This window comes from Heptranchias perlo, chromosome 33 (assembly GCF_035084215.1).
Source record: "Heptranchias perlo isolate sHepPer1 chromosome 33, sHepPer1.hap1, whole genome shotgun sequence".
Classification (NCBI taxonomy): Eukaryota; Metazoa; Chordata; class Chondrichthyes; order Hexanchiformes; family Hexanchidae; genus Heptranchias; species Heptranchias perlo.
In genome coordinates, this window is record NC_090357.1 from 26,410,586 (window position 1) to 26,434,110 (window position 23,525).

General features: G+C 45.1%; 1 protein-coding gene across 5 annotated transcripts in view; it reads left to right on the forward strand.

Moving 5' to 3' along the window:
• Positions 1-23,525, forward strand: part of st3gal4 (ST3 beta-galactoside alpha-2,3-sialyltransferase 4) — a 226,811-nt gene that overhangs the window by 118,894 nt on the left and 84,392 nt on the right. For 3 of the 5 annotated variants that reach the window (XM_067971096.1, XM_067971093.1, XM_067971095.1), the window contains exon 2: positions 1,311-1,389. The gene's annotated coding sequence lies outside the window, so the exon portion shown is untranslated. Of the gene's footprint in view, positions 1-1,310; positions 1,401-15,885; positions 16,041-23,525 lie in introns of those variants that run through there. The other 2 variants (XM_067971094.1, XM_067971097.1) reach the window with 2 other exon arrangements.

Below are 23,525 nucleotides of genomic sequence, written 5' to 3' on the forward strand. Positions count from 1 at the left end.
TTCAAACTTACATCTGATGATGTAAAAGAACAGATTTACAAGCTGTCAAAGGAAGGGCCTGACCCCTTCACAGATTGGTGTGATCCTAAGGGATTCCCACGGTGTTGCCCAACTGCGTTTTGTTACTGGGAACAAGTTCCTCAGGATCCTGAAGTTCAAGTGGTTGGCTCCAGACCTTGTACCAGGATTTATACCACTTGATCAAGACCACTGTGGCTGTCTGCACACATTTGGAGAGGAACAGGAAGGATAAAGATGCCAAGTTCCATTTGATTCTCATTGAGAGCAGAATCCACAGACTGACTGGTTATTACAAGTCCAAGGGGTTACTTCCACCCAATTGGAAGTATGAATCCTCCACAGCTTCAGCATTTGCAGTCCAAGGAGTTTCTTTATTGGTTTATTCAATCTGAAAATAAAATGCTTTTTAATATGATGTCATTTAAAAAAAAAAATCACTGCCGCTTAGCAAACAGTGTTTGGACTGAGTACAAGAGGAACGGATTGTGAGTTATAGGAGGCCTGACCTTCACTGGAGGAAAAGGACAAAGAATGTGCATGCCCATGACAAGTGCTTAATCTGAAGAGCCCAAAGGAGCTAATTACAATAACGTTTGACCCTGACAAATTTCGACATCACCAGCCATTAGCCTGGATTTTGCAACTGGTGTTTTAACACTGATCCAGAAACCCAGGCTTTTGTGTATATAAAGTTACACTTTGGTCCATGGGGAGTGAGAGCCCATTTACAGGAAGGGTCTTCAGTCCAGAGTAGAGGAGGAATATCTGGTGGAGCCCTAAAAAATGTAACCGCTGTCTCTCCACTAACCTTATAGCCGTCTCTGGATGGTATTAGTTATTCTCTCCTCACCCCAAGAATGATATATCTCAGACACAGCTAACTGAAGTCAATATTGCAACTCGTCCTATTCTAACATCATATTAAAAAGCGAATCTGATTCTTGTTTGATGGGAGCTCTGCTTCTATCACAGTTGTCACTCGGTTTACTTAGCGTGATGGTGGTAATACACCGTAGGAAAATTAAGCCTTGAACCAGTAGACTTTAACAATATTCATAATTCGTCACCTCATAAACCTGCCACTCCCTCCGCTCTCAATACCTCAGCCAAGTGTGAAACGCCTATATCTGCAGTGGGTGTTTTTTCACAATTGAAATGGACGGTAGCTTTTTTCTGATACTCTTCGGTGTTGTCACTTTTAGCACCATATTTATCGTGCTTGCAAGCAACGGCAAAACAAAAGATGAAACCTCGTGCTTCACTAAAACGAGTTCTTTTATGTGTTTCAGCCAACCCCGCCAGGCTCATGACCTCTTGGTGATAGCGGGCTGTGAACAGATGCTTCAGGCGGCCAGTAACTACTGTCAGGTTAGTGGAAGGTACGCACTCCAAATCTTGTGTTGGCTGGTAGGAAGTGGAAGCTGCATTGTATTTAACTGAATGGAGAGGTTAGAAGCATTAATAACTATGGAACAGTGTGATATGGGTGCGGTTATATTGCTGGACTGGTAATCCAGAACACATGAGTTCAAATCCCACCATCTGGAAATAATAGGCTGTTACCAGCAAAAGTTGCTATGGAGCTGTCGGATTGTTGTAAAAATCCAACCTGTTCACCAATGTCCTTTTAGGGAAAGAAACCTGTCGTCTTTCCCTGGCCTGGCCTATATGTGACTCCAGTCCCACACCAATGTGGTTGACTCTTAACTGCTCTCTGATGTGGCCTAGCAAACCACTCAGTTGTATCAAACTCTTCAAGAAGGCCCACCACCACCTTCTGAAGGGCAACTGGGGATGGGCAACAAATGCCGGACTTGCCAGTGATGCCCGCATCCCGAGAATAAATACTAAAAACAAATATAGTGGCGTTAACAGAGAGATGGTTTGGACAGGATATTCCTGGTTATAATGTTCAAAAGAGATGGAGAGGGGATGGGGTGTCAGTGTTATTAAAGATTTCAGTCACAGTGCTAGCACGTATTGATGTTCTAAGGGGCCATGTTAAGACAGATTTAAGAAATCGGAAGCATACAATTCCCCGTGTGAATTACAGGCCACCAGTGTTTCCATTAGTGTACATAATCTGTCTTAATATTTGATTCATCATTTTAGCTTAGTGTGAGCTTGGTTCAGTTGGCCACTCTGTTGTCTCTCTGAGTCAGAAGGTTGTGGGTTCAGGCCCCATCTCAGGACTTGAGCACAGTACATAGGCTGACTCTTCAGTGCGGTACAGAGGGAGTGCTGCATTGTCGGAGGTGCTGTTCTTTGGATGAGATGTGAAAGTAAGGTTCCATCTGCCTATTTCAGTGGTTCAAATGGATGTTTAAGAATCCATGGTATTGCTGTTTAATGGTGTGGAGATGCCGTATGCTGTTTAATGGAGTCTGCTGTATACAAAATGGCTGCCACAGTTGCTGCTATAACAACAGTAACTGCACTTCAAAGTCATTTGCTGTATGTGAAATGCATTGAGATGTTTCTAAGGGATACGATAAGGAATTATATTAATGCAAGCCCTGTCATGTCTCTGTTTATTTTGAATTCACTTTTCCACAGAAAGGATTTGGAAAAAAATTGTTACTTTTAAATGTTGGAGGTTTAAAACAAAATGTATTCACACAAGTTTTAAAAAAAAAGCTTGCTGAGATAAAAGGTGGTTAGAATTCTAATGAGCTAAGCTTTCCCAAAGAGTAAACAATGAACAATTCATTAGATTGTTGCAGTAATCGATAAACGCATCTGACTCGTTGTGTTGGAGAGGCACTGGTCCTGGGTGCTCAGTAGGGATGGTCGGTCAGGCCTTTCCTTCTGGCTGACAACATAGGGAGCTAAAAATAGAGACAGATCCAGGCAGCCAGTCAGATCTTCAAACAGAAAGCTGCAAGGACAAGCTTTGGCAAGCTCAGATGTTTAATATGCAAGAGGGTAGTTAGGAATGATTTTGTTAAGTCAAGTAAGAGGATTTATGTCGCGTTCTGGCAATCGGGGGAGTGGTTCATGGGGTGCGATCGTGGGTGGTCATGTCCACGCCACTGAGCTCGAGAGAGTTGTGATTCACTTCAACAAATCAATCAGAGTCAAAGTAACTTCAAACGGAAACAATTTATTTTGTCTAAACCGAACAAAATATAGGACAGTTACAACTAGCACTAGGTAGGTATATTGCAAAACAAATAAGGCAATTTAACAAAGTGATAGTACAGAGAGTCAAATACCGGAAATAGTCACTGTTTCTCAGCAGTCAGCAACTCGATGAGGTAGGACGACAGAGAACATGGAGTCGTAAAGAGCCTTCAGTCGAGTTCTCTCTCCGATCTGGTTGAAGACTGTTGTCTTTCTCTGGAGCTAATCTTTATATTATCTTTATATAGTAATGATTGTTTTCAAGTCACAATGTTCTTTGGCCACACAGATGGGATCAAAACTAACAATCACCTGAGACTGAGTAACGTCTATTCTTCCATATGATTGTCAGCTATTTCATCACTTAGGTCAGCTATTGTCATGTTTGTTGTTCCTTGACGTTATTTATCTGGACTTTGTAGCCGAGTCCTCAGCTGATTGTCATCAATGCAGTTTATGTATATACAGGCAGAAATAAGATTTGGGTCCTGGAACAATGGGAAATCAAAAGGACCTTGGTTATATATATTAACTATTACTCTACCTTCCCGATGGTCACCACTGCCTGCCCTAATCAATGTTGTTGCTCCTTCGTGAGATATAACTCGTTTGGGGGCATCAGGACCCTCCAAGGGGAAACAATTATCAGTGGTATATGTTATTAATCTGTAGTTGGTTAGTTGAGAAAAGGTCGATCCGTCACACCTACATCACTACAAGTTCATAGTATCATAGTAGATACAGCACAGGAAGCGGCCATTCGGCCCATCATGCCTGTGCCGGTTCTTTGAAAGAGCATTCCAGATCATTATAACTCGCTGCATAAAAAAATGTTTCCTCATGTCGACTCTGGTTCTTTTGCCGATCACCTTGAATCTGTGTCCTCTGGTTACTGACCTTTCCGCCTCTGGAAACAATTTCTCCTTATTTACTCTGTCAAAGCCGTTCATGATTTTGAACACCTCTATCAAATCTCCTCTTAACCTTCTCTGTTCTAAGGAGAACAACCCCAGCTTTTCCAGTCTCTCCACATAACTAAAGTCCCTCATCCTTCTAGTAAATCTCCTCTGCACCCTCTCTAAGGCCTTGACATCCTTCCTAAAGTGTGGTGCCCAGAACTGGCCACATTACTCCAGCTGTGACCTAACTAGTGCTTTATAAAGGTTTAGCAGTTGTACTGATTGAATTAAGTGATTCTGATGATAACTAAAACTCAGGTACACTTGCTGTGAAATAAAGATTGAAGAAGCATGATTAAGAGCAGGTACAAAAGGCATGACATCCAGTTCTGCATGTCAAGGGGGAGATATTGTTGCATGTTATTGTGTAAGTTGATATTGGATAGAGAGTCCACTCCGGCCACAAAAGAGTTGTGACATCTGTTTACAGGAGTGGTTGTCACTAGTGAACCCGAGAAGGAATCCATGTCAGACCTGGATTTATAATGCTGTCCCTAGCATCACCAGTTCTACCATTTTGGAATCTGGACTCTACACAGTTCGCGAATCCCAGTGGGTGTTGGCCTAACACTAGAGCAACCTGCATGTTTTTTTAAAAATGGAATTCATAATATATTCCGATACCGAAAATGAGTGAAGTAAGAAACTTTAGTTCAGTGCAGTACTGAGGGAGTGCTGCACTGTTGGAGGTGATGTCTTTCGGATGAGATGTTAAACTGAGGGCCCCGTCTGCCCTCTCAGGTGGACATAAAAGATCCCATGGCACTATTTTGTAAAAGAGCTGGGGAGTTTTCTCCGGTGTTGTGGGCAATATTTATCCCTCAACCAACACCTAAAATCAGATTATTTGGTCATTATCACATTGCTGTTTGTGCACAAATTTGCTGCAGCGTTTTCACATTCCAGCAGTGACTACACTTCAAAACTACTGAATTACCTGTAAAGCACCTTGGGGTGTCCTGAGGTTTTGAAAGGCGCTATATAAATGCAAATCTTTTTAATAGATTTCTTCCTTAAAATTCACCCCTATCAGGCTCTGTTTATGGTGCGCTAAATAATTTTCCACTTCTTTTTTCAGCAGAGGTCGGTTGATGAATGAATGTTTGGTGTACACACATTGCTGGCTACAGCCCAGGGCTTCCTTGAATTAAATACAAGAAACCAGGAAGGAAGGGCGGAATAGTAGCATTGTGGGTGCACAAAGCACTTGATGTTGAAAGTCACATTTCAGTGTAAGATCTTGAATTTCTTCAAAAGGAGAGTTTTAGATAGATTGGGGTCTTTGCATTTTCATTCTCCCGTCAAGGACCTGGCCCTATTATTTTTTTCAGCCTCGTTTTGCCGCCTCCCCCCCCCCAAAAAACAACATAACTCAGCCTGGGAATGGGAGGATGGGCTTTTTAGAAAATTTATTCGTTCATGGGATGTGGGCGTCGCTGGCGAGGCCGGCATTTTTTGCCCATCCCTAATTGCCCTTGAAAAGGTGGTGGTGTGCCGCCTTCTTGAACCGCTGCAGTCCGTGTGGTGAAGGTTCTCCCACAGTGCTGTTAGAAAGGGAGTTCCAGGATTTTGACCCAGCGACGATGAAGGAACGGCGATATATTTCCAAGTCGGGATGGTGTGTGACTTGGAGGGGAACGTGCAGGTGGTGTTGTTCCCATGTGCCTGCTGCTCTTGTCCTTCTAAGGTGGTAGAGGTCGCGGGTTTGGGAGGCGCTGTTGAAGAAGCCTTGGCGAGTTGCTGCAGTGCATCCTGTGGATCGTACACACTGCAGCCACTGTGCGCCGGTGGTGAAGGGAATGAATGTTTAGGGTGGCGGATGGGGTGCCAATCAAACGGGCTGCTTTATCTTAGATGGTGTCGAGCTTCTTGAGTGTTGTTGGAGCTGCACTCATCCAAGCAAGTGGAGAGTATTCCATCACACTCCTGACTTGTACCTTGTAGATGGTGGAAAGGCTTTGGGGAGTCAGGAGGTGAGTCACTCGCCGCAGAATACCCAGCCTCTGACCTGCTCTCGTAGCCACAGTATTTATATGGCTGGTCCAGTTAAGTTTCTGGTCAATGGTGACCCCCAGGATGTTGATGGTGGGGGATTCGGCGATGGTAATGCCGTTGAATGTCAAGGGGAGGAGGTTAGACTCTCTCTTGTTGGAGATGGTCATTGCCTGGCACTTATCTGGCGCGAATGTTACTTGCCACTTATGAGCCCAAGCCTGGATGTTGTCCAGGTCTTGCTGCATGCGGGCTTGGACTGCTTCATTATTTGAGGGGTTGCGAATGGAACTGAACACTGTGCAATCATCAGCGAACATCCCCATTTCTGACCTTATGATGGAGGGAAGGTCATTGATGAAGCAGCTGAAGATGGTTGGGCCGAGGACACTGCCCTGAGGAACTCCTGCAGCAATGTCCTGGGGCTGAGATGATTGGCCTCCAACAACCACTACAATCTTCCTTTGTGCTAGGTATGACTCCAGCCACTGGAGAGTTTTCCCCCTGATTCCCATTGACTTCAATTTTACTAGGGCTCCTTGGTGCCACACTCAGTCAAATGCTGACTTCATGTCAAGGGCAGTCACTCTCACCTCACCTCTGGAATTCAGCTCTTTTGTCCATGTTTGGACCAAGGCTGTAATGAGGTCTGGAGCTGAGTGGTCCTGGTGGAACCCAAACTGAGCATTGGTGAGCAGGTTATTGGTGAGTAAGTGCTGCTTGATAGCACTGTCGATGACACCTTCCATCACTTTGCTGATAATTGAGAGTAGACTGATGGGGCGATAATTGGCCGGATTGGATTTGTCCTGCTTTTTGTGGACAGGACATACCTGGGCAATTTTCCACATTGTCGGGTAGATGCCAGTGTTGTAGCTGTACTGGAACAGCTTGGCTAGAGGTGCAGCTAGTTCTGGAGCACAAGTCTTCAGCACTACAGCTGGGCTGACCATGGTGATTAATATTTTTTAACTGTGGGAGAACCTTCACTACACGGACTGCAGTGGTTCAAGAAGGCGGCTCACCACCACCTTCTCGAGGGCAATTAGGGATGGGCAATAAATGTTGGACTCACCAGCGACGCCCACATCCCATGAACGAATAAAAATATTTTTTAACGCGTGCAGTTGCTACCACATAACTGCCTGCCCGCTTTCCTCCACCCCCCCCCAAACCTACCCACAGGTGAGTTGGATATCGTGGTTCCCCCTCCCTCCACGCGTAGAACCACGGAGCCATAAATAGAACCGCGACATGGTAGCAGAGGTTGACCTGATGGCACATTAAACGTACCACCTGATTGAAGCTGCCCGAAGTCTTCACTGCCTCTCATGGTTTTTAAAAGTTAACAGTCCGAACAGCTAATGGGGAGCTTCAATCAGATTAAACCGGCCACTGTGTATAGCAGGCAAATTGCGTTGACACCATCATGTCCGCTATAAACGGTGGGGACTGTAACAGCTGAAAATGTTGATTCATGGATGCTTGCAAAAGTGCAAATATGCTTACTGTTATGGTGGACAACTATGTGCTTTGTTTTATTCACGCATGCACAAGTGTTGGAAGGTAACCATCATGTTGCTCTGCAGCCAGGCAACTCCCAGCAAGCATTATGCATAAGTTATTTATTGAATACTTCAGTGTTTATATAGGTTATAATGAAACTTTTATGACTTGAACTTCAGTGTAATGGGAGCAGTGGACCAGTGCCAAGGTTGGCTTTGGGGTCCCGACATTTAACTAGATTGGAGTGGAAATGTCGGCCTGATCTGTTGTGACAGATCTTTGGTCGGTTTCTGAGATCTCCGTGGGCCAATGATCAGTGGCCCAAAAGTCCTAATGTGGAAAGGAAAAGACTTGCATTTATATAGCGCCTTTCATGACCTCGGGACATCCCAAAACGCTTTACAACCAATGAAGTACTTTTGAAGTGTAATCACTGTTGTAGTGTAGGGAAACCCGGCAGCCAATTTGCACACAGCAAGCTCCCACAAACAGCAACGAGATAAATGGCTAGATTTCTCTTTGTGGTGTTGGCCAGGACACCGAGGACAACTTCCCTGCTCTTCTTTGAATAGTGCCATGAGAGGGCAGACGGGGCCTCGGTTTGATGTCTCATCCGAAAGACGGCATCTCTGACAGTTCAACACTCCTTCAGTACTGCACTGGAGTGTTAACCTGGATTTTGTGCTCAAGTCTCTTGAGTGGGGACTTGAACCTACAACCTTTTGACTCAGAGGCAAGATTTCTAGCGCTGAGCCATGGCTGACAATATAATTGTTACTGCACTTGTAAAATACAAAGCACGCTGATTGCCTTCAATTGGTTGATTTCATTTATAATTTCTACTGAAAACGTATTATTACTTTCACAAATTGACTGCAGTTGTTGACAGTCTATAAATAAAGATGAAAATTATAAACTGAAGTGATGAGGGTCATGGTATATAAAATTCTTTCAATTTGGGACTGTTTGAAGTGCTGATTATAAAATGCTGGCGGCCCAGTTAGTTTCTCAGTAGCTTCTCGATAATCCATTGCTGCTTTTGCTTTAAATGAAGCCTTGCAAGGTTAGCAGAAATTGAGTCTAGCTCGGTACATTTCAGGATTTGTATCTACTCCATTAGGCCACCAGCAACCAGCATTGAAGTATTTTAAAAAGTCAAAAAACAAGGTTATTTATAAAGTAGACATCATTATAGGGTATCCAGGAAATGTATAGACAGAGATTGAGTTTAAGCCTGTAATCGAACTTCATTGGCATGCTGACTTTCACTGACTGCTCAAGCTTTTCTTAGTTTGTAGCATCCTCACTTGTGCTCGATTTGCAGTGTTAACTGTGGCTCAGTGGTGGCACTCTCGCCTCCTACTGAGGGAGTGCTGCACTGTCGGAGGTGCCGTCTTTTGGATGAGACATTAAACCGAGGCCCCATCTTCCCTCTTAGGTGGGCATAAGAGGTCCCATGGCACTATTCGAAGCAGAGCAGGGGAGTTCTCCCCGAACTTCAGACACTTTACAACCTCCCGGACGCAACATTGATTTCAATAACTTCAGATCATAACCACTGCTCCCATTTTTTCGGTCAGCAAGTGCTGGTAATGGTTCTGCTGTTGCCATTCACAGCTACTCCTGATCAATCTTTTGTTTCTTAACCTGTCCCATTACCACCTTCCTTGCCTTGCACCATCATCCCTTTTGTCATTTAATCACTCCTGCCCTCCACCCTATCGCAGACCTTCCTTTTTGTTCTTTCCTCCCTCCACCCCCCCCCCTTCCTCTGGCTCTTAAAAACTTGAACTTTTTTAGCATCTTCCAGTTCTGACGAAAGGTCTTCGACCTGAAACGTTAGCTCTGTTTCTTTCTCCACAGATGCTGCCTGACTTGCTGAGCTTCTCCAGCATTTTCTGTTTATATTTGAGTTCTCCCTGGTGTCCTCGCCCAATATTTATCCCACAACCAGCATCACTAAAACAGATTATATGGTCATTTATTTAACTGCTGTTTGTGGGAGTTTGCTGTGTGCAAATTGGCTGCCGCGTTTCCCTACATTACAACGCTCCAAAAGTACGTCATTGACTGTAAAGCGCTTTGGGCCGTCCTGAGGCCATGAAAGACGAAATGCAAGTCTGTCTTTCTTTGCAGTATTTTAGCTCCCTCCGGTTGTGTATTATCCTGCAGTGTAAATAAACCAAGAAAAGGGATCCAGTCCCTTTCATTTATATCCATTAACTAAGATGCCAAGTAGTGCCATCAGATTGAAGCTAAAATGCTTGTTAGTTGAAGTGGGGTTTTTATACCTATGCATTTATGCTCCTATTTCTTAACTCTTGTTTATAAAGATTTTATACCTTCCCAAATCCCATTAATATTAAATATTATTGAATAATATTCTTGTTTAACACTGACCTGAACATTGCACCAGTTGGATGTTCAAACGTAAGACAAATCGTATTATTGTCTTAATGGTGAGAGACTAGGAGCTGTGGAGGAGCAGAGGGATTTGGGTGTCCAGGTACACAAATCACTAAGAGCTAGTGGGCAGGTACAGCAAACAGTCAGAAAGGCTAACGGAACATTGGCCTTTATCTCTAGGGGACTGGAATAAAATAGACAGTTTCCTAGAAGTAAAGGCAATTCGGGGTTACGGGGAGCGGGCAGGAAATTGGACATGAATTTAGATTTGAGGTTGGGATCCGATCAGCCATGATCTTGTTGAATGGCGGAGCAGGATCGAGGGGCCGATTGGCCTACTCCTGCTCCTATTTCTTATGTTCTTATCTTTAAGATAATGAAAGGGTTTGATAGGGTAGACGTAGAGAAAATGTTTCCACTTGGGGCGTCCAAAACTAGAGATCATAAATATAAGATAGTCACTAATAAATCCAATAGGGAATTCAGGAGAAACTTCTTTACCCAAAGAATGGTAAGAATGTGGAACGTGCAACCACAAGGAGTAGTTGACGCAAATGGTATTTAAGGGGCAGCTAGATAATCACATGAGGGAGAAAGCAAAAGAAGGCTATGCTGCTCGGGTTAGATAAAGAGGGTGGGAGGAGGCTCGTATGGAGCATAAACGCTGGCAGAGGCAAGTTGGGCCGAATGTGCTGTAGACTCTGTGTAACTATGTAAGTGATACTTTAGTTGTCCAGAGCCTTGGTCAAACCCCATCTGGGGCACTGCATTCAGTTTTGGGCACTGCACCTCAGAAAGGATATATTGACCTTGGAGGGGGTGCAGTGCAGATTCACCAGAATGATACCAAAGCTTAGAGGGTTAAATTATGAGGAAAGGTTGTATAAACTTGGCTTGTATTCCCTTGAGTTTAGAAGTTTGCGGGGTGATCTAATCGAGGTATTTAAAATGATAGAAGGATTCAGTAGGATAGATATGGAGAAACCATTTCCTCTGGTGGGGAAATCCAGAACAAGGGGGCACAATCTTAAAATTAGAGCCGAACCATTTAGGAGTGAAATCAGGAAGCACTTTTTCACACAAAGGGTAGTGAAAACCTGGAACTTTCTTTCCCCCAAAAGGCTATAGATTCTGGGTCAATTGGAGCTTTCAAGACTGAGACTGACAGATTTTTATTAGGGGGTTAAGGGTATCGAGGGATACGGATCAAAGGCGGGTAAATGGAGTTGAGGTACAGATCAGCCACGATCTAACAGAACGGCGGAACAGGTTCAAGGGGCTGAATGGCCTGCTCCTGTTTCTGTGTTGCTTCCTATGTTCTAAAAGCCACTCAGTTAAATTAAAAAACTGGAAGAATTGATAGTCAGTTTCTGTTATTTAATTTTACTAATTTATCCGGCCTCAGTAACCTTGACTTTTGGGCCTTGAAGATGAGCTCACATTAGCTTTGCTTCTTTGCACTCCTGGTGTTGTCACAAGTGTTCTATAAAACTCGGCCTCACCCAGGGACCCTGAGTTCAGGGAGATGGACTCTGGCTAGCTGGGAGGTGGAGGAGCTGGTGTTCTGGAAGGATGACATCAAGTGTGTTGGAGGGCTGCCTTCATCCAAAACTGCCTTGTTTCTGTGCTTAAAAGTGGCGAGAGAGGACAGCTCCCCTCGGAAAAGTCTCCTAAAGCAAACGAAATCCAGAAAATGCAAGTTTCAAAAGAAAAGGTGATGAATATATTCGCTGTTTGATGAACTCTCTGGTTTGAGTTTCACGGGGAATAAAGCTCGTGCTTGCGAATGGGTGGTTTACAAATCTGGGTGAGCTGCGGGCGGAGTGCAGAGACTGGTGGGTGGCAGGCAGGGAAGGGAGGGCAGGACAGGCTGGGAGAGAGCGGAGAGCGTTATCTGTCTGTAGGAGACCGAGGGTTGGATCTGCACAGAGATAACCAGGTGGAGAGGTTGATGTCGATACGGCCCCGCCTATATCAGTTTCGTAGCAACCACATCTCTTGTTTTGGTGTAAACCACCTTCAGACGTTAATGTTACCTATTCTATGGCCTTTTTTTTCATTTGTTCATGGGATGTGGGCATCGCTGGCGAGGCCAGCGTTTATTGCCCATCACTAATTGCCCTTGAGAAGGTGGTGGTGAGCCGCCTTCTTGAACCGCTGCAGTCCGTGTGGTGAAGGTTCTCCCACAGTGCTGTTAGGTAGGGAGTTCCAGGATTTTGACCCAGCGACTGATCTTCAGCGACCCAGCGACCCATCCCTGATGTGTGAGTTGTCCTTGTTCTCACAGAGATGCTGAACTCCGGCCCTCTTCCTCCTATTCACACCCGCTTTATGTGAGATGGGATATTGACCATGCTCTTACATTCCCTCCTCTTGAACCTGAGCGGAACCACTCTGGTTCAATTTTCACTTTATCCCTCAACTATCTCCTTGGTCTTGCCTAAGATGACTTTAGAGAAATTCCCACTTGGTGCTTTAATTTCCCTGTTTCTATACTTTATCCTCAATCACTTCCTCTCATCCAATTTTACACATCCCATTATATTACCAACCATTCATGAGCCCTGGAGGAACTTTACTGTCCATTCCAAAATTACATAGAGAAGGAAAAGTAATCATTAGCCTTGAAAAACTTTTACCAAAAGTAATTACAAGCACTTCTGTCTCTACTGTAAAAACACAAAGCCTGGCCCAATTTCCCAATACATTTTTTTGTTTATTTTACTTAAAGTCTTCTTGGGCCACTTTTCATTATCCTAATCCCAGAGAGCAGTATTGTTGGACTGACAGGACTTGTCGATGTACAACTCTATTTCCCCCCAAAATACTTGACACACAGCATCGGACAAGAACCATTTAGACTGGGCTCTTTGTAATTTAAAATATAATATGATTATCCCCTTAAACTACAGGTAAATTTTCCCTTCTCGAGTGCTTGAACAGCAACTCATATCAATTTATCTTAATTTGTTTCTGGAATTGAAATTGATTATGTCCAGGCTTTGTGGTTTTACAGTAGAAACAGAAGTGCTTGTAATTACTTTTGGCAAAAGTTTTTCAAGGCTGACGATTACTTTTCCTTCTCTATGTAATTTTGGATTTTTGAAATCTTAGTCTTAGTCCAAATCGCCACCACGCTGTGACATTTGAAATCTGCCGATGTCTGTAGTTAATAAGGACTTAAATTCTTAACACCACTGGATCGTTTTCTGCACCAACACCTTTGTGGTCCTGAAAACCATGGTCCCCTGTTTCAAAATGAAACACAGAAAGTCCTTTTGTGTCTGGAAATAGCATTTCAGTTCATTCGTGATTATCTCAAAATTTTCGAAATTGATGCCCTGTACGAGATAACAAGATATCGTTCTTCGATTAGTTACACAGAACATTAATTCCTTGCACATCAATTCACACCCCTCAGTACTCAACACAACTCCAATCCGATCAATTCACCCTCAACAATACTCAACACAACTTCAAATACATCAATTTCAATATGTGATCATCTTCTGTCCGGAATTTTAGACTCATAAGAACCAGAATTTTACTGTGGTCACAATAAAAGTCTGGTTTCCACAATTTGATATCGTAGTTAACCTCAATAACTCCAATTTTAATTTAGCAGGATCAAAATTAAACACAAGACAAAACAAATAAAATTATCAATATAGCACGAGCTTACTAAAACTCAGTAAATTACATCGTCATTCAGGCCTTTCCAAAAACTGTGAAAATACTGGAAATACATGCTTTCACAGCTAAACAAAATCTTTGTTACATTACACATAACAAGCATTAAAAAGGGGCCGTAGCCCGCAACAGCAAAAAGAAAGCACTCATAATGAGGATAGGCTTTTTAAAGAGACAGTACGCTGAAAACAAAGGAACATATTCTGTAGCTTGTGATCCTCTCCCTTTCTCCTTCTTGATTCCATCATAGAACACCCCTTCTGTACTGACTCAAAGTCTCTAGCTCACAGACTGGGTCCTTGCCCAAGCCTGAAGTGGTGAAGGTCCCGCCATCTTTCTTTTTGTTTTTCTTTCTTCCTCATCTTTCAAACTACCATTCCGAAATTTCAACTTCCTCTCTTAACCTCCCTAACTCCTGTGGCTGAAGCAGCAATACTCCTGCTTTCCAATCCTCTTTTTTAATTTCCTTCTCCTTTACCAATTTCTTCATCTTAGTCTCATCCTCAGACAAAGTCTGACAAGTTCCTATTTTAACTCCTTGTCCTCCTGCACAATTTCCTATTTCTCTTTCGCTTCAAACATCCATTCATGTCGCCTTTTAAGACGAGTTCCCTTCAGGACTGGTCAAAAATATCACTAAATCTGTTAGACATAATTTCTCAAACTTCTTATCTCTGGCTCTCTCAACATCGGTTGAGCTAGCCATTCTGTCGCCACTAAAGTGTTGATGAACCGTCACTATACTACTGGTAGGCCGCAATGTCTTACACTCCCCAAGGGTTCCCTTCCTTAACTGAATAGGCAATATCAGTCCATGTCAATCCTAGGATCTCGTTTACACCAAATATGCCAACAGGTATTTTGTCGGTCTCCTGGCTGGCTCGCCAATTTGTAGTGAATTTGACTCTCTGTTCAATTGTTTGAGACTGACACTGTATTGGTTAATAGCCATATGACTTTATTTAGCACAAGCAAGAATCAATATATTACAGTATTTAAGCAGTAGTTTACAAAGCACAATTGAGAATTATATTACCCCATTGTTCTTTGGGGTAGAAGCCGTGACCCCGTTCCTCGTTCCTTCATTCACATACTCTCGTTCTTGTTCACCCACCTGGTGCTTTCTTTTCTGTCTTCTACACTCTCAAAATCTCGAATCCCCCCCTGTTATACCCCAAAAAATGGAACTGCGGCAAAATACATCCAATCAGGTATTTTCCCCAATACTACCTTAATTTACAAAATCATATGGACAACACGTATTTGTCCAGTTGAGACAGTGCCTTGTGGCCCCTCTTATCTTTCCTTATCCTTAGCACAATGCTTCTCTGTCCCTGCAGTAGAGGAATCAGCCTGTGGGCCTTGAAGATAACGGGAGCTCTAGCTCAGCATTCTGGTATGTCTGAAAGAGTGGGGGTACCGTTATGTTCCTCCCTTAGTTTGCAATAACAGGATGCTCGTGGCCGTTTGCCATCCTGTAGGTAAGTTAGTTTAAAAGCAGTCTATTTTGTAACACAGCAGTTCCAGCTGAAGCCTTGACTATTTCACCTTTTTGAGCCTGGTTCCCCTAAATACCTTCTAAACCTAAATACACTGGAGCTGAGTGGGAGGGAGTGGAGAGCATTATCCGACTAGGCTGGGGCTGGACTGGGTGAGGGAGTGGAGAGGGTTACCTGGGTTCAGCTGGTATGGGAGAGCAAGACTGAGGTTTTTATCTGGTCAGAAGTGTCATGGGTGCACGTCAGGGCTTTTATTTTTTGTGATTGGTTCACTTTTTTTTAGAATATGATTGTTCATTGTAGGGAGTGGGACTAATTGGATAGCTCTTTCAAAGAGCTGGCACTGGCCCAATGGGCCGAACGGCCTCCTACTGTGCTCTATGATTGTGACAAAAATGATGTGTTTTTGTCCACTTTTCTTGTGGTAGCTGTACCTTTAAGGTTCAGTCATTGCACTCAGAGAGTTTAACAGCTGGTTAAAGCCAGAGTGTGTCCACCCCACTGATTCCAATACATTGTTGTGAGGTTTGCTACTTTGGTCCCCCTGGCAACAGGCCTGAGGAAATCTGACACAATTTTCAAATGGATACAGAATTCGCGACTGGGTTGGTTTGTGTTTGACTGGTCAGCTGCTTTTGAGTGGGGCAATGTTGAAAATCCCCAGGATTGTTTTTGCGGAATGTAAAAGAGACAATTTTATGTGATTAAAGGGCAGTTGGAATTTGAAGTTGGAAGGTTTTCTTAAAAGAAGTCAGTTGGAAAATTTCAGAAAAGCAACCACGAACCAGTTTCGAAAACTTAGAAGAGCTAAGTTTATATTCCCGAGGGTTTGTATTCCTGAAAGGTAAGAAGGAAACAAATTAGAATTTAAGGATATGAGCCTAGAAATTGGTTCCCGCGCCTGAACTGGGTGCGGGGAAAGACCTGGGTAGTGTCAAAGTCCTCATTTACATCAGACCGGCGAGTTCCACACGCCTGCTAAGACCATATGAGTTTCGGGCCACTGTTGCTGGCGGCAGCCCTCGGGAGGTCTTGGAGGAGGGGCGTGTGGGAGGGGGGAGAATGGCAGCAACTGTGGTGGGGGGGGTTGCGAGGCAGCGACCGGGTTGGGGGGAAGTGGAGGGCGAGGCAGCGACTGGGAAGGAGGGGGGGAGGGGGGAGGGGAGGGGAGGGCGAGGATGCGTCCGGGAAGGAGGAGGGAGGGGAGAGCGAGGCAGCGACCGTGGATTTAATGTGGAGTTGGGACTTTATCCACCCTGCCCGTTACTTCCTCAAAGAACTCTACTAAATTTGTCAGACATGATTTCCCCTTCATAAAACCATGTTGACTCTCCTTGATCGTATTATGAGTCTCCAAATGTCCTGCTTCTACTTCCTTAATAATGGATTCTAGCATTTTCCCAATGACAGATGTTAGGCTAACTGGTCTATAGTTACCTGCTTTCTGTCTCACCCCCTTCTTGAATAGGGGTGTTACGTTTGTGGTTTTCCAATCCGCTGGGACCTTTCCAGAATCTAGTGAATTCTGGAAGATTACAACCAATGCATCCACTATCTCTGTAGTCACTTCCTTTAAGACCCTCAGATGCAAGTCATCAGGTCCAGGGGACTTGTCAGCCTTTAGACCCATCAGTTTACCCAGTACTTTTTCTCTAGTGATAGTGATTGTTTTTAGTTCCTCCCTCCCCTTTGCTCCTCGATTTCCTATTATTATTGCTCTATTATTAGTGCCTTCTACTGTGAAGACAGATACAAAATATCTGTTCAATTCCTCTGCCATTTCCTTGTTTTCCATTATTATTTCCCTAGTCTCATCCTCTAAGGGACCAATGTTTACTTTAGCTACCCTCTTCTTTTTTATATACTTGTAGAAGCTTTTACTGTCAGTTTTTATATTTCTTGCTAGTTTACTCTCACAATTTATTTTCTCCCTCTTTATTATTCTTTTAGTCATCCATTGCTGGTTTTTAAAGTTTTCCCAATCTTCGGGCTTACCAGTAATCTTTGCCATGTTGTTAGCTTTTTCTTTTAACCTGATACCATCCTTGACTTCCTTAGTTAGCCATGGTTGGTTCACCCTTTTTGTGGAGTCTTTCCTCCTCACAGGGATATATTTTTATTGCGAGTCATAAAATATCTTCTTAAACATTTGCCACTGCTTATCCACCATCATACCATCTAATCTGTTTACCCAGTCCACTTTAGCCAATTCCGCCCTCATTCCTTTATAATTGCCCTTATTTAAGTTTAATACAGTAGTTTCAGACCCAAGATCCTCACTGTCAAACTGGATGTGAAATTCTATCATGTTATGATCACTGCTTCCCAAGGGATCCTTTACTTTGAGATCATTAATTAATCCTGTTTCATTACCCATTACCAAATCCAAAATGGCCTGTTCCCTGGTTGGTTCCCCGATGTATTGGTCTAAGAAAAAGTTCCTAATACACTTTATGAACTCTTCCACAGGGCTACTTTTGCCAATTTGATTTGTCCAATCTATGTGAAAGTTAAAATCGCCCATGATTATTGCATTACCTTTTTTACAAGCCCCCCTTATTTCCTGATTAATATTTTGCCTACAGTGTAGCTACTGTTAGGGGGCCTATATACTACTCCACCAGTGATTCCTTTCCCTTGCTATTTCTTACCTCCACCAAATTGATTCGACATCTTGATCTTCTGAGCCAAGATCATTTCTCACTATTATACCAATTTCATCCTTTATTAACAGAGCTACCCCACCACCTTTACCTTTTCTCCTATCCTTCTGAAATGTCAACTAACTCTGAATATTTAGCTCCCAACCTTGGTCACCTTGCAACCACGTCTCTGTAATGGCCATGAGATCATACCCATTTGTTTCTATTTGTGCCGTCAATTCATCTATCTTATTACGAATGCTGTGCGCATTCAGACAAAGAACCTTCAATTTTGTCTTTTTACCATTCTTTCCTACCCCGGCCCCATTTGCTAGTGCACTCTTATGTTTGTACGCACTGTCCCTTCCTGACACACTCTGTTTCGAGTGTGAAGGACACTCGGGGAGAGAGATAGAGCACCCGGGAGAAGGACACTCGGGGAGAGAGAGCACATGGGGGGGAGGGAGAGAGAGAGCACTCGGGGTGGGAGGGGGGAGAGAGGGAGAGAGAGAGCATTCGGGGTGGGGGGGGGAAGAGAGAGAGCACTCGGGGTGGGGGGTGGGGGGGGAGAGAGAGAGCACTCGGGGTGGGGGGGAAGAGAGAGAGAGAGCACTCGGGGTGGGGGGGGGAAGAGAGAGAGAGAGCACTCGGGGTGGGGGGGGGGAAGAGAGAGAGAGAGCACTCGGGGTGGGGGGGAAGAGAGAGAGAGCACTCGGGGTGGGGGGGGAGAGAGAGAGAGCACTCGGGGTGGGGGGGAAGAGAGAGAGAGCACTCGGGGTGGGGGGGGAGAGAGAGAGAGCACTCGGGGTGGGGGGGAAGAGAGAGAGAGAGCACTCGGGGTGGGGGGGGAAGAGAGAGAGAGAGAGAGAGAGAGCACTCGGGGTGGGGGGGGAGAGAGAGAGAGCACTCGGGGTGGGGGGGAAGAGAGAGAGAGAGCACTCGGGGTGGGGGGGGAAGAGAGAGAGAGAGAGAGAGAGAGCACTCGGGGTGGGAGAGAGAGAGAGAGAGAGAGAGCACTCGGGGTGGGGGGGGGAGAGAGAGAGAGAGAGAGCACTCGGGGTGGGGGGGGAGAGAGAGAGAGAGAGAGCACTCGGGGTGGGGGGGGAGAGAGAGAGAGAGAGAGCACTCGGGGTGGGGGGGGAAGAGAGAGAGAGAGAGAGCACTCGGGGGAGGGGGGGAGAAGAGAGAGTACTTGGGGAGGGGGGGAAGAGAGAGAGTACTTGGGGAGGGGGGGGAAGAGAGAGAGTACTCGGGGAGGGGGAAGAAAGAGCACTCGGTGGGGGGGGGGAAGAGAGAGAGAGCACTCGGGGAGAAGGAAACTTTGGTGGGGGGAGGGGTGGAGAGAGAGCACCCGAGAAGGACACTCGGGGGGGGAGAGGGGGGAGAGAGCACCTGAGAGAAGGACACCCAGGGGGAGGGAGGGAGAGAGAGAGAGAGAGAGAGAGAAGGACACCCGGGGTGGGGGGGGGTATAGAGAGAGAGAGAGCACCTGGGAGGAGGACACCCAGGGGGAGGGAGGGAGAGGGGGAGAGAGAGAGAACGAACCTGGGAGAAGGACACCGGGAGGGGGAGGGAGAGGGAGAGAGAGAGAGAGAGAGAACCCGGGAGAAGTTACAGAAAATTGAAAGTGGGCATCCAAATCCAAATTTGTAAGGGAGCAGCTAAGAAGGGGTCTACGAGGTATATTTGCTGTGTGATCTTTAAGAATGAGCAAGCTGGGTTTAACAGAAGGGTAAAGAAATTTGAAAACTGTCCATTGACCAAAATGCTTAAGGATGGGATTATGGCTTTAGAGAAAAAAGCTACAGGAACATACAAGGGCAGACAACATTTGAGGGGATTATCGAGAGCGAGAGGATAGCACGCAACCTAGCAGATGAATCCGCTCAGGCCGGGAAAATGGCTGGTCTGGCATTAGATCACAAGTGAATCATCAGGGATTGGAGAGGAAGAACCAAAGGCGACATGAGGAAAAATCTTTTTACGCAGCGAGTGGTTCTGATCTGGAATGCACTGCCTGAGGGGGTAGTGGAGGCAGATTGAATCTTGGCCTTCAAAAGGGAATTGGATAAATACTTGAAGGGAAAAAATTTGCAGGGCTATGGGGAAAGGGTGGGGGAGTGGGACTAACTGGATTGTTCTTACAGAGAGCTGGCATGGGCTCGACGGGCTGAATGACCTCCTGTGCTGTAACCATTCTATGATTGTTTGGAGCTGGAGGATGGTACGACCAGAAACAGGGTTGTTATGAAATGTAGAGAATTCTTGAGGGAACCTAAGGAAATGGGAATACTTGATAGATTAAGGTTGGTGAAAGTAGCAAAAAGTGATTAGAAAACCTCTGAAACTACCCAAAAGGTCACATTAACAGATTCCAGGCATTGTCCAACATTGCAAAAAGCAAACCAGGTCACTGAGGAGGAGGCTAGAAAACCCATCAAGAGCTTGGGTAAAGATACAGTCTACAGATCACAAAGAGGTTGTGGTTGTAGGGGACTCTGCTGAGGTAAGTGGATAGCCATATGTGTCCTAAGAGAAAGTAGGTTGTCTGCTGGGGCTAGAATAGTACATTATGAGGCAAGAATAGCAGGGATGTTGAGGAAAGACCCCAATCGGCTGGTCAGTTGAAATGGCCAGTCACTGACCAGCATCTTAAGCTATCAGCAAAGTTATTTTTAAAATTTAATGCTGGTAGCCAACCATAGGAACAGGAGGAGGCCATTCAGCCCCTCAAGCCTATTCCACCATTCAATTAGATCATGGCTGATCTGTATCTTAACTCCATTTACTCGCCTTGGTTCTGTGACTCTTTTGAAATGTGAAGTTTTCAATTGACCCCCAGCCTCAACGGCTTTTTGGGGGAGAGAGTTCCAGATTCCCACTCCCCTTTGTGTGAAGAAGTGCTTCCTGACGTCACCTCTGAACGGCCTAGCTCTAATTTTAAGGTTATGCCCCCTTGTTCTGGATTCTCCCACCAGAGGAAATTATTTCTCTCTGTCCACCCTATCAAATCCTTTAATCATCATAAACACCTCCATTACATCATCCCTTAATCTTCTAAATTCAAGCCTAGTCTATGCAACCTGTCCTCGTAATTTAACCCCTTTAGGCCTGGTTCTGGCTTAATTGAACAATGAATATTGTTTCCTCACAGCTCCAAATTGGAGCCCTTGGTGATTGACAGTTTTGGTAGGCCAACCCCCTTCCCCCACCACCCAACCACAAAGACTTACGGGAGGAGGTGGACAGCACCAAAAAGCCAAGTAGGAAAAATGACCTCCAAAGATCCTGCAGGAAGAAATGGGATGGGGGTCACTGGGATGAATATAAGATTGTGCAGAAACAGGGTGAAATGTTGATCAGAGGGGCAAGAAGAGCCCTGGAAAGACCATGAACTCCAGGTGCAAAACACAACAGGAAGAAATTCTCCCAGTGCTTAAGCAGTAAGAGGGCAGTTTGAGAAGGGGCAGGAATGATAAAAGATGCAAATAGTTTCAAAACAGAGGATGAGCACAAGGCAGCAAATAATCTGAATAATTACTTCACAAGGGAAGATATAACCAATGTGTTCTCTGCAAGCCTAGAACAACTCACATTCACACAGAGCCTTTAACATAGCAAAACGTCCCAAGGTGCTTCACAGGAGTGTAATCAGACAAGAATTGACACTGAGCCAAAGGAGTAAACATTAGGACAGGTGTCCAAAGAGGTAGGTTTTAAGCATCATCTTAAAGGAGGAGAGAGAGGCGGAGAGGTTTAGGGAGGGAATTCCAGAGCTCAGGGCCTAGAAGGCTGAAGGCACGGCCGCCATTGGTGGGGCAAAGGAAGTGAGGGATACACAAGGGGCCAAAATTGGAGGGATGCAGAGTTCCTGGAGAGTTGTAGGGCTGGAGGAGGTTACAGAGATAGGGAGGGCTGAGGCCATGGAGGGAATTTTAAATTGGAGGCATCGCGGGACTTGGTGCGAGTTAGGATCCGGGCAGCAGAGTTTTGGATGAGCTCAAGTTTACGGATTGTGAAAAATGGGAGGCCGGCTGGAAGAGCATTGCAATATTCGAGTCTGGAGGTAATAAAAGCATGGCTGAGGGTTACAGCAGCACATAGGCTGAGACGGGCGATGTTACAAAGTTGGAAGTAGACTGATTTGTGATGGAAAGGATATGAGGTGGGAAGCTGAGCTCGGTGGCGGGGCCGATGGCTTTGGTCTTCCCAATATTTAATTGGAGGAAATTTTTTCTCATCCAATACTGGATGTTGGATAAGCAGCATGACAAATCGTAGACAGTGACGGGGTCGAGAGAGGTGTCTGTGAGGTAGAGCTGGGTGTCGTCAGCGTACATGTGGAATCTGACATTGTGTTTTCGGATGATGTCGCCAAGGGGCAGCATGTAGATGAGAAATAGGAGGGGGCCAAGGATAGATCCTTGGGGGGGGACTCCAGAGATAACGGTGTGGGGGCGGGAAGAGAAGCCATTGCAGGAGATTCCCTGGCTACGACTGGATAGGTAAGAAGGGAACAAGGCGAGGGCAGTCCCACCCAGCTGGACGACGGAGGAGAGGCGTTGGAGGTGGATGGTCTGGTCAACCATGTCAAAGGCTGCAGACAGGTCGAGAAGGAAGAGGAGGGATAGTTTACCACAGTCAGATAAGATGTCAGTTGTGACTTTGATAAGGGTAGTTTCAGTACTGTTGCTGGAAAGATGGGCATGGATTTGGGAGGGAATAATACGTTCAAGGACTTTGGAGAGGAAAGGGAGGCTGGAGATGGTTGTTTGCAAGGACAGAGTGGTCAAGGGTGGGTTTTTTGAGGAGGGGATGATGGCGGCAGCTTTGAAAGGGAGCGGGACAGTACCTGAGGAGAGGGACCCATTTACAATAACACCTAGACAAAATTAATGACTTTGATGAAGGGCTTATATAGAGTAAATAGGGAGAAACCGTTTCCGCTGGTAGGAAGGTCGGTAACCAGAGGAAGTAGATTTAAGATAATTGGCAAAAGAACTGGAGGGAGATGACTTTTTTTTAGTGCAGCGAGTTGTTATGATCCTGAAACGTGGCAGTCAATAGGTCCCACAAACAGAAATGTGATAATGACCAGATAATCTGTTTTAGTGATGTTGATTGAGGGATAAATGTTGGCCAGGACACCAGAGAGAACTCCCCTGTTCTTCTTTGAAATAGTGCCATGGGATCTTTAATGTCCACCTGAGAGGGCAGAAGGGGCCTCGGTTTAACGTCTCTTCCGAAAGACGGCACCTTCGACCGTGCAGCACTCCCTCAGTGCTGCGCTGGAGTGTCAGCCTAGATTGTGGGCTGAAGCCTCTAGAATGGGACTTGAACTCACAAACATCTGACTCAGAGGCGAGAGTGACACTGACTGAGCCACAGCTGATACCTTGCATCAAATCTTCCAAAAGGCATTTGAAAAAGTTCGACGTGAAAGGCAATTAGTTGAGGCCAAAGCCCTTGGGATTCGGGGTAAATCTTGGCTTTGGATAAGAAATTGGCTGATGGGTAGAAAAAGATGGTGGCATCCCTCAGAGCTTGGTGTTGGGGCCGTGACTGTTTCTATTTTACATCGGTGACCTGGATTCAGAAACTCAATGCAAATTGGTCAAATTTCCAGATGTTACAAAATTAGGAGCAGTGGAATCAGAGGCAGCACAAAAATGAGGGAATGAGCTGGA